At 46.0% G+C, this 13,156-nt stretch overlaps 1 non-coding gene across 1 annotated transcript; it reads left to right on the forward strand.

The window, feature by feature from the left end:
* The first annotated feature begins 10,561 nt into the window (after positions 1-10,561).
* TRNAR-UCU (transfer RNA arginine (anticodon UCU)) lies at positions 10,562-10,632 on the forward strand. The gene has a single exon. It is a non-coding gene; the product is annotated as a tRNA-Arg (tRNA).
* The last annotated feature ends 2,524 nt before the right edge of the window (positions 10,633-13,156 follow it).

The following is a 13,156-nucleotide window of genomic DNA, read 5'->3' on the forward strand; positions in this document are numbered from 1 at the left end:
ACACCTCAACATAAAGAAAACAAAAATCCTCACAACTGGACCAATAAGCAACATTATGATAAATGGAGAAAAGATTGAAATTGTCAAGGATTTCATTTTACTCGGATCTACAATCCATGTCCATGGAAGCAGCAGTCAAGAAATCAAACAATGTATTGCATTGGGTGAATCTGTTGCAAAAGACCTCTTTAAAGTGTTAAAAAGCAAAGATGTCATTTTAAGGACTTAGGTGCATCTGACCCAAGCCATGGTATTTCAATTGCCTCAGATGCATGGGAAAGCTGGACAATGAATAAGGAAGACCAAAGGAGAACTGATGTCTATGGTGTTGGCGAAGAATCTTGAATACTCCATGGATTGCCAGAAGAACAAACAAATCCATCTTGGAAGAAGTACAGCCAGAATGCTCTTTAGAAGGGCAGATGATGAGACTTTGTCGCACGTGATTTGGACATGTTATCAGGAGGGACCAGTCCCTGGAGAAGGACAAAGTAAATGGTCAGCAAGAAAGAAGAAGGCCCTCAACAAGATGGATTGACACAGTGGCTGCAACAATGGACTCGAAGATAGCAAAGATTGTGAGGATGGCACAGGACCAGGCAGTGTTTCATTTTGTTGTACATAGGGTCACTATGAGTTGGAACCAGTTCGATGGAACCTAACAACAACAACAACAGCAATAATAAGTCCAACCCATTCCTTCTACAGAAGAAAATCTAACTCTCTTACCTTCTGCAAAGCCAAACATAGCACTTGAAAACTAGAAGAGTAGATGAGAGCATGAACTTTTGATTCAGACAAGCCTGGATTCTAGTTCTGGCTCTGCCATTCATTAATTAGCTGCTGCGACTTTGGACAAATGATATAACCTCTTTGAACCTCGGCCACTTCATCTGTTAAATGAATAACACGCATCTCACAAATGCCTAGCAGCTGTTTGAATTAAATGAAACCATGCAGCATAAGCATTTATCAAAATGCCTGGAATGTAATAAGGGCTCAACAAATGTTAGTCAATGCTGTTAGTAGAAGTCGCTGCCACTGATGACTTATGTGAGCCTAGAGGAGTTGCTTCCATCTTTGTAAAATAAAGCAGTTGGACCAGGTCATCTCCAAGGGTCCCTTTGGACCTGACATCTGAAGGGTTGTTGCTTAGTCTTTGGCAGGATTAGCTAAGTAGGTGGTCACAGTTTCCTGTTCTGATTTCCAAGGTAGAGCGTTTCTGCTGGAGCAATTAGGGTCTGGCTGTGAAAACACTTAAGATCTGCCCTCTCCATCTGTGCTGGCCTGGAGACGTGGTGAGCTCTCCATCAGTGAGAGCATCCAAGGAGAAGCTTAACAACCACTTGCTGTGAATATGGTAGAGAAGATTCAAACATAAAACAGCAGTCAACTACATGAAGTTTGGGGTTATTTCCAAACCAAAGACTCCATAAATCCAAACAATACAAAGCCAGGTGCTCTAAACTCCCCAGGAATCACTCCTTGCTGTTAGAATGAACTAGTCACCTAGATAAGTTCTGAGCCTGCCAGCTCAGGCCTGTTTGTCTGCCTGTCCATCCAGGCTAAGGAAATATTTCTACCAAACTAAATCTTGTCTTCCAGGCAGGAGGATGGTAAAGGACCAGGTCTGATGCTTTTCCAAATGGACCACTGGCTATTGTTAGTAGATGCTCATGGACCCAACCAACTCACTGAGGAATTCAAAAGTAAAATCAAGTGCTGGGATTGGGACACTGGGGAAAAAAAGAGCCAGCAGTCCTGTTTATTGGTAAGGAGCCAGGTAAAAACGACCGAGGACTGGGAGATTTTCCCACAAGAACGATTCATTCCCTCTCCTCGTAAACACTAATGACATTTGGACTTCTTTATTTTATTGTCTAATTTGTTTTCTCATAAGAAATTGAACACCGAGCCCTAGGGAGATGAGAAGGAAATTTCCATTGCTAGAGGTAGGATCGGCCAGGTGGGGACAAGCCAAGGCCTTGTGTCAATGCACCACAGCCGGGGTCCTGGGCTCTAGCAATGGCCTGCCACCTACTTTCACTTTATGGAGATGACCCTTGGAAAAACCTCAGCACCTCGGGAGCCTGCTCCTAACCACACTGCTTTTAGGCAGAGGCATTCTGGCTCACTGGACTTCTGGACTTCAAAGCACTTCACAAAATGGCCTTACTCAGTTCTCACTACAGTGGCTTACCAGTACCACCTCCTTCCTACTGATGAGGATTCACGTCCAGGGTAGTAAGGCGACTTAATCAAGGTTACATCTGCGTTTTCCCAGCCTCTCACAGTGGAATTTTGAATATTATGTAGAAACAGCAGAATAAACACTGCCTTTGGAGTCAGAGCAATGTTCCTGGGTGGTGCAAATGGTTAAGTGCTTGGCTACTAACTAAAAGGTTGGCAATTCGAGTCTACCCAGAGATGCCTCAGAAGAAAGTCCTGGTGATCTACTTTGGAAAGATCACAGGCAGTGGAAACTCTATGGAGCACAGTTCTACTCTGACACACATGAGGTCGCTGTGAGACAGAATCAGCTCAATGGTAACCGATTTGTTTTGTTTCAGTCAGACAATTTTGGATTCAAATCCTATTTATTATCTGTGTGATCTTAGACAAATTACTTGACCTCTCTGTACCTCAGAGTCCCTAAGTATAAAATGAGCATGAAAAGAAGAAAAACTTCATAATATTTCTGTGAGGATTTCAATGAGTTACTAACAGTGCTTGGGTAATAGTAGGCATTGAGGATTAGTAGCCGTTACTATCACGGTGCCCATGTCACTCGATGCCCTGGGGAGTAGCTAGAAGGGCAGAGAAAAGAGTAGCTTTATAAGTTGGAAGAGGACATTGGTTGGTTCTGTGGTAGAATTCTCACCTCCCATGCAGGAGATCAGAGTCTGATTCCCAGCCAATACACTTCATGTGCAGCCACTACCCATCTATCAGTGGAGGCTTGTGTGTTGTTAAGATGATGAACAGGTTTCAGCAGAGCTTCCAGACTAAGACTAAGACTAAGCAAGAGAGGCCTGACAATCTACTTCCAAAAAAATCAGTCAATGAAAACCCTATGAATCACAATGGTTTGATCTGCAACTGGTCATGGGGATGGTGCAGGACCAGGCAGCTTTATGTTCTGTTGTGCATGAAGTCACCATGAGTCAGGGCGACCTGACAGCAGCTAACAATAACAACAGTAGTGGGAAAGAATGAAGAGCCCTGCCCCCAGCTTTCTGCCTCCCCCTCCTGTGGGCCACCCACCACCAGGCTTGATGATCCTTTTCTCTCCTCAGTGCTATCCTCTGTTCCTCCATCAGACTTCAACAGGGTGGGTTGAGTTCTTGCATCTGCCCAGAATGGGCACATTTCAAGATAGACAGGGAAGCAAGAGAAGCTGAAGGTGAGCACCTGGAGCTGCTAGTCTGCTGGGAGGGACAGCAGCGCAAAGGCTTCCTGTGCTGCTTCCTCCTCCTGACAAATGCCCTTGGCCTCTCCGGCCACTGCCTCTGCCAAGAGCCAGGCTTGGTCTGAGGTATACATTTTCCCCTGAAGGATGACCTAAGCACAGCCTTTCTAGGGATTGACAATGACCAGCTGGTAAGGACTGCCACCATCCTGCCTCACCCCAGGCTCTGCTCTCCTAGGCAAGAATGTATCTGCCTTATCTGGGAGAGGATGAGGACTTCAAGACCACAGGGACACTGCTTCTGTAGCGATCCTATGCAGCATTCGTGAATGCTGATGGGCTCACGGGGCCAGTTGGGCCCCCGGTGCTTACCCCAAGATCAACTGGTATTCAGCACGGCCAAAGTACCATGTGGGTGGAGGTGGAGGTGGAGGTGGGGTGGAAGGGAGATGGGTGATGGGGACAGGCTTCCTGCTCTTACAGCTAAGTCCAGACAGGATGATCAGATAAGTGCACGGGTAGCCCTGAGACAGGTTAGGGAGTGAAAAATGCCACTCGGGTTTGAAAGAGGACACACCTCTTATAACTATGGAGATCCTGAAGATCGTGTAGAGAAAGTGGAGTTTGGGCTGGGAAGAAGTGGAATGTGCTGGTGTCTTTGCCTGGGTTCTCAGAGAAGCAAAACCAGTAAAGTGTATACATAGAGAGAGAGAGAGATTTATCTCAAGGAAATGGCTCATGCAGTTGCAGAGGCTGGCAAGTCCCAAGTCCATGGGTCAGGCATCAGGCTTGAGGCTTCTCCTGACTCATGTAGCTGGAGGGGCTGATGAACTCAAGACTGGCAGGTAAAATGGCAGGCTGCTGGCTCGTAGGCTGCAGAGGCTGACGAATCCAACATTGGCAGGTAAGATGGCAGGCTGCTGGTTCAAGTCCCAAGAACTGGAGGTCAGATGTTGACAAGCCAAATGCAGGATCCAGAGCAGAGCAAAAGCAAGTGAGCTTTGCCAGGAAGTTCACATATATTGGATGCAGGCCATACCCCCAAGGAAACTCCCTTTCAACTGATTGGCTACTAATAGCAGATCTCATCGTGGAGGTGATTACATCATTACACATCTGTCAAACTACATCATAACCGTCAAATCAATGGGAATCATGGCCCAGCCAAGTTGACACACAACCTTAACCATCACAGCTAGGATGATGTTATAGATTGAATTGTGTCCCCCCAAAATATGTGTTGGAATCCTAACCCCTGTACCTGTGGTTATAATCCAGTTTGAGAATAGGATTCTTCGTTATGTTAATGAGGCCATATCGGCACAGGGTGTATCCTAAATCTAATCACTTCTGAGTGCTGTAAAGAGCAGAGTAGACATGGAGACAAGCAAGCATGAATGGGATGGGGTGAGGGCGAGCGTGAGAGTGGGGAAGAGATACCACATGTTTATCACCAAGGAACCGAGGAACACAGAGGCTACGAAAGCTGAAACAAGGCTCTTCCCCCAGAGCCAACTGAGAGAAAGACTTTGCCCATAGCCAGTGCTCTGAATTTGGACTTCTAATCTCCTACACTGTGAGAAAATAAATCTCTATTTTTTAAAACTACTCAGTTCTAGTATTTCTGTTACTGCAGCACTAAGAACTAAGACAGATGGGGCGGAAAGGTTCCCCAGGCTGCGCAAGCTAAGGGGCATGGAGCTGTTGGGAGGGAGGGCACGGTCCAGGTTGGCTGAAGTGAAGTAGTTTGTAAGAGATGGTGCTCAGTCTTCAGATGCCAGGCCAAATCACGGGCTCTCCAGTAGGTCACTGGGAGAGGTTGAAAGGTTTGGGGCTGGGCTGGAGGGGTACAGGCCTCTCCGTTACTATTCCAGTGATTTCAAACTGCCCCTCCCCACATAAACCTTTTAAAATATTATCTATATTTAGTGTTAATAATATTATAATTAAATATATATATTATAATATAATTAAATTAATAATATTAATTTAATATTATTTAATACTATTTTTATATTAAATATAATAAATTTGAATTTATTATTTGTTATTGCTGTTGTTGCAAATATGCACAGCAAAACATAACACCAATTCGACAGTTTCTACATGTACAATTCATTGACATTGATCACATCCTTCAAGTTGTGCAACCATTCTCACCCTCATTTTTTGAGTTGTTCCTCCCCCAAGAAATAAACTCACTGCCCCCTAGGCTTCCTGTCTAACCTTTTGTGTTGCTGTTATCAATTTGATCCCATGTAGATAGTTCTTTAAAAGGGCACAATGCTCAAGGCGAACATCACCTTCTCTGTCTTGATGGCAGTTTGGGGTTGCTGGGTGCTGGGCAGGTGATGGGGGCAGAGCACACTGGTATTAATGGGGACAATAGGCCTGCAGAACCTGGAACTCCTGTGTGAGCCCCAGGGCACATACTCCTTGCCCCACCCCATCACAATTCCTTCCCCCAGCCCATCCAGTGTCCAATGTGAGGGGGCCCTACCAAGACCTGGCCCAGCTGTCACGTGCTTTAGGGACATCTAGGCCCGGGGGAATCCCCTGAGGAGCCAGGACAGGAAGAGCCAGCTCTAGCCTGCTCCCTTCCTTCCACATTCACTAGAAATGTAAGCAGTGTTTTCTACCTGTTGGCCAACTTGACTGACTGGCTTAACCAGGCCTTTTGGGTAGATGAAGACTTTGTCCTCAGCTAATCAGATCCAAATGTCTATTATCATGACTGTTCTGATTTGCAGCAGGCCTGGGTCATCTCAGGCTCCTCCTTGGCATCTCTGGGGACCTAGCACTCTGTCCCCTTATGACCCGGAGTAAGGCAGGACTACCAGGGGGCAGAGGAGCTGCTCAGTGCAGATGCTTGGCTAAGTAAAGCCTCTTCCCCAGATGGCATCATGTGGTCACTGTTTACAAGGGCAGCGTCTCAACAGCACAGGCCACTCTGGTCACTGCTCCTGGCCCCACCCCTAGCACCCCTGGCAAATATTGATTTCAGCCTACAGACAACTCCCCCTGCTGGCTCCCAGTGGCTGAAGGTATAGGCACCACATGAATGGTGGTGGCCACTGAAAGTTCCCTGTGCCCTGTGCCCAAGTTCAGGGGAGACTGTTCCAGGGTCAACAGTGGACTAAACGGGTGGGTGCACTTATTTGGGAAGTAAGAATTCAGTCTAACCCAACTGAATCTAACTTAAGGATTTTTTGAGCATCTATAAGAACCAGGAAGTCCCTGGATGGTGCTTGGCTGCTAACCAAAAGGTTGGAGGTTCGAGTACACCCAGTGGCACCTCAGAAGAAAGGCCTGGGGATTTACTTCTTAAAAATCAGCTATTTAGAACCCTATGGAGCCCAGTTCTGCTCTGACACACATCGGTCACCATGGGTCGGAATCAACTTGACAGCAACTGGTTTTTACTGGTTGTAAGACCCAGGCCCTAGGCTGAGCTTAGAGATAAACAGGAGCAGATCCTGCCTCAAAAAGGTCACAGCTACTAGTTCAGGGGTAAGACAAGAACATAGAAGATGATGACACGAGGCCTTAGCACACAGTCCTGTCTGAAATACTTTTCTCTCTTCGCCTAATTAATTAACTCTTCCTACTCTGCCTTCTCTGTGATGCAGATTATGCACTTGGCTGCTAACTCACCCAGCTGCTCCGAGGGAGAATGGCCTAGAGATCTTCTCCTTTTAAGGATACAGCCTAGAAAACCCTACAGAGCAGTTCTATTCTCTCACATAGGGTCACTATGAGTCATATATTGACTTGATGGCATCTCGCAACAACAACCTCAACTCTGCCTTCAGCTCCTCACTCAATGTGACTTCCTTGGGGAAGTTTTCCCTGCCTTCCACGTCTCAGGCTAATCCCCCAGTTATATTCTCTCCCAGCCCCATGTTCCACTCCTTGGCAGCACTGTCACTGTGGAAATTTTAGAGTGACCTCTGTGATTATTTAATTAATGCGTGTCACCCCAGCTAGGCTAACAGTAAGCTCCATGAGGGCAGGAACAAGGTCCATTTCCTTTACCACTAAATGTTCAGTTATTACACCATCACAGTGCCTGGTACAATAAAATCCCAATAAATATCTGTTGAGTAAACACATGAATAAACAAGGGATATAAGCAAGACCACTGCTTGAGTGGTGCAGGTGGAGGGTGGAGAGCATGTGCAGGGTGAAGATCTCACCTGGGTTGAGGAGATCAGAAGGTGTCCTGGAGGAGCTCGTGGGTCAGGAGAACCTTGATGAATGGGTGGGACTTTGACAGGTGGAGATGGGGGCAAGCCATTTCTGGTGAGGGCTAGCTGGAGCAAAGCCTTAGAGGAAAGGAAACACAAGAAATTGTTTGGAAAATAGCAAGGAACTGGGTTGTTCTAGAGCATACAGAGGAAACCAAACCAAAAAACCAAACCTGTGGCTGCTGAGTCGATTCTAACTCTTGGCGACCTCATTTGTGTCAGAGTAGAACTGAGTTCCTCAGGGTTTTCTTGGCTGTAATCTCAATAGAAACAGATCATCAGGACTTTCTTCCATGGCACTGCTGGGCAGATTCAAATGGCCAACGTTTTGGTTACTAGCTGAGAGCAAACTGTTTGTGCCTCCCAGGGACCCATATGGAGGAAAAACACAGTGAAGTGAGGTGGGAAGGCAGGTGACCTGGAGTGAAGGGTCTTGGATGCCAGGCTAAGAGCTAGGATTATTGGGGAGCCTGTGGGGTGCCACTGCAGGGGGAGAGCAGGGCTCAGAGGCCCAGTTAGGAGGCTGTGGCAGCAGCCCAGGTGGCTGCTAGGGGAGGGAGAGGTCGTGGGGATGCAACTAAAGAAACAGCTCTGATTCATTCCTCAGCCAGAATGGGAGGAGAGCGGGGGCAGAGAGCTGACTCAGGAGCCTGGCCCCAACCAGCTGTGTGGCCCTGGTAGAGAAGGCACTTTGCCTCTGAGCTTGGAATGGGCTAGATGGCCACTGCCTGGCTCTGATGTTCTGGAACTGGGAAATCTTGCCCAGATGGGCTGCAGTGAATTTCCTTCTCCATCATCTAGCCTTGGGGAAAAAGATGAAGGTGACAGGATTCCATGGAACAGCTGGTGTCAGGTGTTGGGGCATGTGCTGGACATCCTCTATTTGCCCCTCCAGACCCTCTCCCCACCCTGCTCCACCTGCACTGGGCCTTGGGAGGCTGAGTCTTTGGACCGTGCCAACCTGGCTCACTTGCCTTCTGGTTCCAACTGGGTTAAGTTACTGGACAGAACCAGCGGTAGACAGGAGACAGCAGGAGAGAGGGGTAGGGAATTCATTCCTCGGCTTCCTCCTGCAGGGTCACTGCAGTGGACTGCATTCCCCTGTCTAAGGCACACCACTGCCCAGGGTCTTTCTCCTACTATTGCAGCTCCCTCTGGGTTCTGATGCCCCCACCTTGCTTTGCCATGCTAGCCCTGCGGTGCTTCCCCATGCCTTGCTGGTTTCCCCTAATCTTGTCCAGAACAGCACAGATTGCTGGTTCCTACCCCCAGAGTTTCTGACTCAGTAGGTCTAGGGTGGGGCCCAAGAATTTGCATTTCTAACAAACTCCCTGGTAAAGGTGATGTTGCTGGTCCAGGGATAGTACTTTGAGAACCACTCTCCTAGACCTTTGGTTCCCAGCCCACAAACTAAGAATTTGGGGCTCAAAATTCCCAAATCTATATGCATGATTTGAAATCTGAATAAATATTTATTAGACATCATAAACAGCATTGTGATAAATGGAGAAGAAATTGAAGGTATGATTTCATTCTACTTGGATCAATAATCAATGTCGATGGAAGTAGGAGCCAAGAAATCAAATGACATATTGAATTGGGCCGATCTGCTGCAAAAGACCTCTTTAAAGTATTAAAAAGCAAAGATGTCACTTTGAGGACTAAGGTGTGCCTGACTCAACCCATGGTCTTCTCAAACTCCTCATATGCACGCGAAAGCTGGACAATGTAAAAGGAAGATTGAAGATTGTGGTGTTGGTACAGAATATTGAATATACCATGGGTGCCAGAAGAACAAACAAATCAGTTTTGGAGGAAGTACAGCCAGAATGCTGCCTAGAAGCGAGGATGGCAAACTTCATCTTGTTTACTTTGGACACATCATCAGGAAAGATTGTTAGAGAAGGACATCATGTTTGGTAAAGCGGAGTGTCAGCTAAAATGAAGGAAACCCTCTGTCTTAGTTATCTAGTGCTGCTCTAATACAAATGTCATAAGTGGGTGGCTTAAATTTATTTTCTCACAGTTCAGGAGGCTTGAAGTCCAAACGCAGGGTGCCGGCTCTAGGGAGGCTTTCTCTCTCTGTCGGCTCTGGGCTTCTGCCCCTGAACAATCTCTATGTGGCTTGGCATCTGTCTTCTCCCATCTCTACTACTAGCTTGCTTGTTTAATCTCTTTTACATCTCAAAAAAGATTGATTCAAGATACACCCTAATCCTGCCTCATAAATGTAAAAAACATAACCCATTCAAAAATGGGATTATAACCACAGGCAGAGGTTAGGATTTACAACACATCAGAAAATGGAGAATAATTACATCAGATCACAAAGTGGAGGACAACAGCACAATACTGGAAATCACAGCCTAGTCAAGTTGACACATATTTTTGAGGGACACAATTCAATCCATAACACCCTCTGTGAGATGGATTGACACAGTAGCTATAACAACTGGCTCAAACATACCAACAATTGTGAGGACCAGGCAATGTTTCATTCTGCTATCCATAACGTTGCCATGAGTCGGAGGCGACCCAAAGGCAACCAGTAAAAACAGGCATAAATTACTACTATTTTTCAACATAATGTAAATGTTGTTTTAATACAAATTTAGTTGAACATCTTAGAGTTCCATGTAGCTTTTTGTAAGTATGCATATTCTCTATACACTGATACTAAGACACAGCTACCATCACAAGGAGGGATCCTGAAACTGGAAATCATGGAGAGCCCTAGCACTGGGTCATCTTGCCCTATGTACTTAATTCCTGTGTTCTTGTCCAGAGGAAAGCATTTGGTGGAAACCTGTAAACTCTCCTCCTGGCTACATTTTTCCTCTGGTCTGTCTGCATTTCCATCTCTCCAACTCACTTCCGTTTTCCTAGTTCTATATTTCCCCCAGGGGCATTGGTGATTCAGTGGTAGAATTCTTGCCTTCTATGCAGGAGACCTGGGTTTGATTCCCTGCCAATGCACCTCATGTCAGTGGAGGCTTGTATGTTGCTCTGATGTTGAAAAGATTTCAGCAGAGCTTCCAGACTAAAATGTGAAAAACCTGTGGTTGACAATGGTCTGATCCCACTGTGCATGGGACCCCTATGAGTTGGGGGCCAACCTGATGGCAGTTAACAACAACATATTTTTCCCAGTTTCGGGTTGGGTGCAGCCCATGTGCTACTGAATTGTCAACACTGGTATAAGGATGACTCTGCTGGGTCCCACTGGAGGCGATCATCCTTGCAGATTGGTGACACAATCACTTTTTACCCCCCTTCTTTGTTCTGAGCTGGAACAGCAGAACTGGAAGGACTCTGGAAATGGTTTGGTGACCAATCCCTCATTATGAAAGGCAGAGAAACTGTAGCCAGGGAAGGGAATGGGCTGTCCAAGAGTATTTCAGGGTTGGTAGAACAGGGTCTCCTGACTCCAGTCCAGCCCTCTTCCCATTCCACCAGAAAATATATATATATATATGTATATCTCAGACCCTTATTAAATTAAGTTTTAATATTAATCTCTGGCCAATTTCTTTTAAGCCTTTGTACTGGTTTCTATCTGAAGAAATAAATCCATACCTATTTAATTTCACTCTTCTCATTAAGTGTGTCAGTATTTTATGAGCAACTGGGGAGCCAAATTCTGACCCTATTAACACATCTCATTCTATTGCTCTTTATATTTCTAGGGTGCTTTATCCTTTCCCATACACTTTCCCTTAAAATCTCTTGTTTTAATTTTCACCTCTGGGAAGGATCTGGGTCCTGTCATATTCTGTTCCCAAACCTGTAAGATGGCATTGCCCATCATTTGTGGAAGAGGCAGAAAATGATTTAGCTCCTTGACTCCCCAGTGGGCATTTCAGGATTCTGCGGGCATGGGGACTTGTGGAGAGGTAGAGGAAGGAAGGCAGAAATGAGGAATCAAATAGAACAGAGAAGGCTAGGCAGTTCTGAGTGGCCCCAAGACTACAGCCTCTCCTTGGACAACAAAGGGTTCTCGTGAGGCCTTATTCTCAAGCCTTGACAGGAGGCCTGTGCTGTGAGGAGAAGGGGAAGGCTCTTGGGGCCACAGGTCTGGCACAGGGGCCATGCTTGGCTTTCTGGAGCCCCAAGCAAGGCTGGGGAGTATATGTGAGGGACAGAGCTGGTCTGAAAGGATGAAGAGGATCCAACCTGAGGTCTGGCTGAAAGGTCTGTCTTTTACTCTGTCCCTTCACTCCCTCCCTTTAGCTCTCTCTTTCTGTAATTTCTCAAGAATCTATTTTCTCATATGCCTTTGATTTTCCAGTCTTTCTGTCATAAATCACCCATTCTATTTACCACAACTGCATCTAGCGTCTTCATTTATTCCCCTTTCTGTCTTCACATCCATCTCTCTTTGTGTGTCTGTGGTGCTGAAAACTGAGTGGATAACAAATTACTTCAATTCAGAGCAGAGGCTTTCTGCTGAGTTCCCTCTTGGCCTCTGAGTCTACCTGTAACAGCACCCGTGTCGTAACTATTTGTATTATCTTGTTTCACTGTCCAAGTGGTATTTAATTTTTCATGATGAACTTGTTTTGTGTTCTCAGTTTCCCTATGAGCATCATGAGGAACGGCCATCTTCCCATTGCAGTCTCTGGGGCCCACTCTGCTCACTGGTGACTCACCCTCAGCCTACTGCCAGGCCCTGTTTGGAGTGCTCAGTAAATGAGTGTGAAGACATTGATGTCTCCTCCCATCCCAGACAAGGCTTCCAACCTTCACTGCCCAGTGGTATTCCTTCAGCTTGGGATGATGGCACAGCCAAGTTTCACTTGATGGGTTTTGCCCCCTAATAATCTCCATCATTTACTCTCTACCCCAGCCATCTCAAATAAATATGTGTTAAGCAAAAAAGAAGGCCCATTTAGCAAAGATTAGCTCAAAACGAATCACTAGACATGGACTCTCTGCCCCCATCACCACCAGTTTTCCACCCAAGCCTTTCCTACATAGAAATTCTGGACTGACCTCTGGTCTTAGAATCTCTTTCCCTCCCTTCTCCAACTATCACACTATGTATTCACCAAAAAAAAAAAAAAAAAGTATTTTTTTGAGTAATGATTAAGTGTCAGGCACTTAGCCACCCAGAGAAGATGAACACTTAGGCCTTGTTTCTGGGGAGGAGGTTACAGCCTGACAAAGAACAGTGAGAAGTATAGAAATAAATTTAAATGTACATTTATTTAAAAATATATTTTAGTGAGCACCTACTATGTGCCAGGCACTATGGCAGGTGCTAGGGCCATAGCAGAGAACAAAAAAAAAAAAAAGTATAATAGCAGAAGGGAACAATGACAGAAGTACTTACAAGATATGCCTATTGTTGCAGCTTGGATTCTCTGGGAAACAGGCTCTGAGGTGATTTTAGTGTGCAGGGTGTTTATTAAGGAGTGCTCTTGGGATTGATACCTGTGGGAGGGAGGGGAAAGTAGGACTGGGCAGAGGAGAAGTGCAGCTACAAGACTGGCCCAACAAC

The sequence above is a fragment of the Trichechus manatus genome, unplaced genomic scaffold, assembly GCF_000243295.1.
Source record: "Trichechus manatus latirostris isolate Lorelei unplaced genomic scaffold, TriManLat1.0 scaffold00026, whole genome shotgun sequence".
NCBI classification, from domain to species: Eukaryota; Metazoa; Chordata; class Mammalia; order Sirenia; family Trichechidae; genus Trichechus; species Trichechus manatus.